Source organism: Sus scrofa, chromosome Y, assembly GCF_054392235.1.
Source record: "Sus scrofa isolate SSC_HxYL_T2T_F1_AM1 chromosome Y, Sscrofa_HxYL_maternal_Yorkshire_Landrace_v2.0, whole genome shotgun sequence".
NCBI classification, from domain to species: Eukaryota; Metazoa; Chordata; class Mammalia; order Artiodactyla; family Suidae; genus Sus; species Sus scrofa.
The window spans coordinates 15,089,414-15,095,358 of record NC_139402.1 but is presented as its reverse complement, the minus strand read 5'-3'; the positions used below and the strand labels follow the sequence as shown (position 1 = coordinate 15,095,358).

At 41.1% G+C, this 5,945-nt stretch overlaps 1 pseudogene; it reads right to left on the bottom strand.

Annotated features, from left to right (window-relative positions):
- Positions 1–2,442: 2,442 nt before the first annotated feature.
- Positions 2,443–4,469, bottom strand: LOC146394391 (heat shock transcription factor, Y-linked-like; annotated as a pseudogene).
- Positions 4,470–5,945: the final 1,476 nt, after the last annotated feature.

Here is a 5,945-nt window from a genome sequence, read left to right as displayed (position 1 = left end):
GAGTATCTAGACATAGTTCTCAATGCTATTCAGCAGGATCTCCTTGTAAATCTATTCTAAGTTGTGTCTGATAAGCCCAAGCTCCGGATCCCTCCCCCCCCCCTCCCAACAGGCAACCACAAGAAGTACTTTCAACTCCAAGAAACATTGTAACATGACTGCTGGTAGGACTGAAAACAATTTTTCTGAATGTGGCTCCAGAAAGGTGGCGAAACAGAAACATGAAGCTGCCAAGTCAGACAGATTCTGCATCTTCAACGGATTTGTTAGCCATGCTAAGGTTTGGCATTAAAGACCAGCATAATTATTTAAGCCTCTCTTTGTGGAAAGCAAGAACGCAACCTATAAGTGTGCACCAGGAAATATAAAGGGGAGGAAATAAAGGCACACCTTACCCGGAGAGTTTGAGGATTTTAAAACAATAATGATACCCCCTCGTTTTTTGTTTGTTTGTTTGTTTGTTTGTTTGGTAAATGTTTCATTCGAAACTACCACCATGTGCTGATGGTGATGCAATCGCTGATTATGTCATTGGCCTTCATTATTGCAGTTATGGTGCACTTATGGACATGGGTCCTGGGGAAGCTAAACTATGCTGTAGTTTGGAGGATGAAATGTATTTTCTAACTTATGCTTATCTTTTTCTTTTTGTCTTTATAGGGCCATACATTTGGCATATGGAGGATCCCAGGCTAGGGGTCAAACCAGAGCTGTGTCTTCTGGCCTAAAACAGCCATAGCAATGCTGGAACTGAGCAACATCTGCACTTTGATCACAGCTCATGGCAACTCTGCGTCTTTAAAACCCCCTGAGTGAGGCCAGGGGTTGAAGCCACTTCCTCATCAGCACTAGTTCGGTTCGTTCACTTCTTAGCCATGGTGGGAACCCCATGAAATTTATTTATTTATTTTTGTAATGAAGACAATCTTGTCAGGTAAGATCCAAGTTCACTTTGAAATAACAGAGTATAATGCAGCTGAGAAAATGCTACATAAAGAATATGTATTTTCCCTTTCAAAACTGAACTTCATCTGCCCCTCTTTCCCTACCATCTTAATTTAGGCATCCATTCAATACAACCTGGACTATTTCAGAAATCACTTAACTCCCACTGTCTTTTTCCTTAGTTGCATTTTCTTTTTTGAAACCGTTATCATCAAGGAGGCATGTCAAATATTCCTGTCTAACTACCAAAATTTTCAAATATGGAAAAACCACAAAACAATCTGGCATTGAAAACCACTAAAAAGACAAAAGGACAACTAACAATTGGAGAAAATTGTTTCCGACCATGCAACTAAAAAGGGATTAATCTCTAAAATATACAAACACCTTATACAATTCAACCACAAAAAAGCCAACAACCCAATGGAATAGGGGGCAAAAGACCTGCATAGACATTCCACGAAAGAATATATATACAGATGGTCAGAAAGCACATAAAAAATTCTAAACATCATTGTTTCTTAGGGAAGTGAAAATACAAACTACTATGAGGTACCTTTCTCACCTGTCAGAATGGCCATCCTTAACAAGTCCACACATAAAAAAATGCTGGAGAGGGTGTGGAGAAAAGGAAACTCTCCTACACTGATGAAAGGAATGTCAATTGTTACAACCATTATGGAAACCACCATGGAAATACTTCAGAAAAGTAAGTATAGAACTAGTACCTGACCGACCCAGAAATCCCACTCTTGGGCATACAGCTGGAAAAAAACTTCCCTTGAAAAAGACACAAGCACATGTATGTTCATTGCATCACTGTCCACAAGAGCCAAGACAGGGAAATAACCTAAATGTCCATTGAGAAGATTGGACTAAGATGTGGTGTGTATGTGTTCCATATACACACACATACACACAATGGAACCCTGACTCAGCCATAAAATGAACAAAGTAATGCCATTTGCAGCAACATGGCTGGGATTAGAGAAGATCATCCTAAGTGAAGTTACTCAGAAAGAGGAAGGCGAATACAATACGATATCACATATGTGTGGACTGTAACAGATGGCACAAGTGGAACTTTCCACCTGAACGAAACTCATGAATGTGGACAACAGTGTTTGGGTTGCCAAAGGGGAGGCGGCAGGATTGTGATGTACTGGAAATCGGGGGTTAGAAAAGGTGCAAAGTATTGCATGTGGAGTGGGTATGCAATGAGCTCATGCTGTAAATCAATGGGAACTACATCTAGTCACTTTTGATGGAGCACAACGGAGGGTTATGTGAAAAAACAGGATACGTACGTGTATGGGTGTGGGTCTTGGGTGGTTGGGGTAGTGTGTGCCTGGGTCACTTTGCTCAACAGTAGAAACTTGACAGAACATGGGAAACAAGCTATGATAGAAAAAATAAACATCATTTTAGAAAAAGAAACACAGCCCTTAATTGTTTCATAAATGAAGTAATTGCAACTATGAAGATGAACATATATGTTTATTTTTGAAATAAAGGAATTGCAGGAAATTGTTGACATTTGCAAGCATAAATGTTCATCTTCACTATCCTGCAGAATCTATAGACCGTTGATAGGTCAAAATTAGGATGGTGTTCAAATAATGAAGAGGATGGAGGTGTTGGCCTTGAGAGAGAGGCAGCAGAGGTATCAGTGGCCATTGGCAATGGGAACCACGGATGGTTGGTTGGTTGAGGGTTAGACAAAGGGCCCTCTCTTGGTGGTATATTCTGATATCTGGTTGGAAAAGGGGACGGCTTCACCGTCATTCCAAAATAACCACTCGGGAAGGGAGAAATAAGGTGGTACTGAGACATGGAAGTGGTAGTTGTAATGAAATTCACAAGGTGGCCACTTGCTGGAGAGTAGCTGCTTTGTGACTGCGTATGAAACGTGGTCAACTGATTTAAAGTAGCATGTTGAGCCACAACAGTTTGTCCTGTGGTCTGGCTGATGCTGATGATGTAGAAGAAACGTCACTTCTCACGGGGGTAGTTGTATTAGAAATTCTCTGGCTGGTAGAAGGCCTTCTTACTAAAGGCACATGTAAATTTGTGGAGGTTGAAAATGCATTTTCTCCACGAGTTTCTGCTTCAAAATCAGAATTATGATTATCCACCTTACGCCCTGTTCTAGAGTGCTTCTTGCTGCAACCTTGAAGTAAAGAAGCCGATACTGGAGAAACATTTTTATACGTGACTCTTCTTTTCCTCCTTACCAACAGTTGAGGACAGCCTCATTTAAAGTTTGGATTATGGTAGAACTGCAGCTAAAACCAAGGAGAAATTTATTTAATGGTATTTGAAACAAGGACACGAGGAGACAGAAACCATAATATCTGACTCTTTGCATCATATGGAGTTAATATCATGAGACAATACACGTCCATTGCTAATATTTTCAAAAATGTTCTTAGTGGTCACAGCCAACTATTGCCCTCAAGGAAAAATGTCTGGTATATTTACATTAATAGTATTAGGCTCTGTGACCTGCATTTTTTGAGGTTCATTGACAAGCCTCAAGGAGGCTAGGACAATGATTTATCATCCCAAATATTTTATGACCAAGCCATCCTCAATTTAAAAATGTTGAGCATGGATGTTCCTGTCGTGGCACAGTGGTTAACGCATCTGCCTTGGAACCATGGGTTTGCGGGTTTGATTCCTGGCCTTGCTCAGTGGGTTAAGGATCTGGTGTTGCCGTGAGCTATGGTGTACTTTGTAGATGTGGCTTGGATCCCACGTTGCTGTGACTCTGGCGTAGGACGGGGGCTATAGCTCCAATTCAACCCCTGGCCTGGGAACCACCATATGCCATGGGAGTGGCTCAGGAAATGGCAAAAAGACAAAAAATAATCATCATAATAAAAATGGAACAGTACTTCATCCCACTTTCAAGGTCTACTTTGACCCTATATGGATGAACATATTTGCACATGTCCAAAGAAAATCTTATACACTCCCTCTATAAGTAGTAACTGGAAATTTCTTAATGCCATGATCCAAGCACAGACTTCATTTTCTTCTGCCAGAAAGTCATCTAGTGAGGCACATCTTTGAAAATTCCTTTGCAACTTATTAAATGCATAGGGGTTAAGCTGTCAAACTAAGCTTTTCATACTCTCAGTTTCAAATATTCTGAACGGACCCTTTCTCTCCAGAACTTCTTTCTTGACGCGTTCTTCATTAATCACTATCAAGGTTCCATTTGCTTCCCACCAAGTGGACTTAAAGTGATCACTTTCAGCAGTTTTCCAAAGTTTTCTGGGAAAGGGCAGAGGAAGAAAATCATCGTCTTCATCTGGTTCAGAGGCACACAATGTGCGACATGGCTTTTTTATCAGGGAGCCTTCAGACAAAGCCCGAAAAGCCTTTTCTTCAATCTGAGACTTCAAGTCCAAGTCCCCAGTGATTGAGGTATCACACCATGGAGATGTAATGGAGGATTCTGAACCAGTTTGTGCATCTTTAGGAGACACAGGTTGCATTTCTGAAGGAGCATGTGCCATCTCAGATTAGTTTCTCTGCAGCTACTCTTCTCAACAGCATGCCTTTTGAACTCTGCAGTTTTAAATGCTGCTTTGGTAAGCTTACAGAGATAAAATCGCCCATGCATCACAATGGTTGCTAAGCTAAGTAGCTGTCAGATGACAGGTCTCCTAGCAATCGGAGCATAACCTTCAGTCAGTGCTTACTTTCCTATGAAATTGGTCCAGTTAACATAAAATATGAGCTCCTTACTTAAACAGTAACCCCCCCTAACAAAAGTGAGGTCAGCAAAATCCCATTCCAATGGAATCTTTTTAATAAATAAGAAAACCCATCACATAAATAAATCCATTTCATCCCAGAAGTAAACATAAATTCCCTATTATAAACATACACATTTGGTGCCTGTTATTAAGGCCTGGAAAATGGGACCAAAAAAACCAGTAAAGTGAAACATATGGTATGTATCACTTCCCAGTTTATAACTAGAATCTATGCCGCATCTGTATTCAGAAAAATCTTAGCCAGGATTTCCCTAGCAGCTAGCTTGTTAAGAATCTGTTGTTGTCACCGCTGTGATCTGGGTTCAATCCCTGGCCTGGGAAATTCTGCATGCCCCAGGTGCAGTCCATAAAATAAAAATTAAAAAAAAGAAATAAAGGAAACAAACACACACACACAAAAACACAACCTTTATCACTGAGCAAGGCATGGAAGGTCCCTGGGCACCAAGCAAAATATCTATAGCCATGGAGATATAGAAAGAGGGATAAATGCTGTGGTTAGGAGAGGAAATTTTGGGAAGCACCATCCAAAAGGATATGAGATTTCCTTGTGGATTGAGGCCAATATTTCACAACTGGAGAAGTGATGGGTGTACAACATTCTGAAGATAATATATGCCATTGCATTGAATACGTTAAAATTCATACACAATGTTTTCACATTGTTAAAAACTGACAGTGATTTGCTATCACTAATTTTAGCACATAGAGTTTTCTGTGTATCCTACGTAAGTAGTCTGTGTGTTAAACAATATTCCTAATATTTTCTCATTTGGATGGCTGAGAGAGGAATTCACAAGGCCAATTGGTATTCACTAGGGCATCAGAAAGTGAGGGTCTGAGCTCTAGATGGCATCAGCCTTAACTGCAAGGAGGTGTTAGGCTTACAAAGCACCTGTGGTGGGAATCCGTGGATGAAGTCCATGCTGGGAACCGGTTGCAGGGACAATGAAAAAGGAGGAGAAGGTCAAAGGAAGTGTAACGGCTCGAGTCCCATGATGTAGAGCAGTTACTCCCTGTAAGAGGTTAAGCTCTGCAGGCAGTTGTTTCCCACAGGTCATTGTTTCTTGCTGCCCAACTTGAGCATCCACATACTGGGAGGGGGTGTCCACAGCAAGTCTCTCAGGTGAACTGCAGCGGTTGGGGTGTATGGGGGTCTGTCTCCATCCTCCTGGAAACCTGTCATTCAAGCCTTCCATTATAGGGGATAGG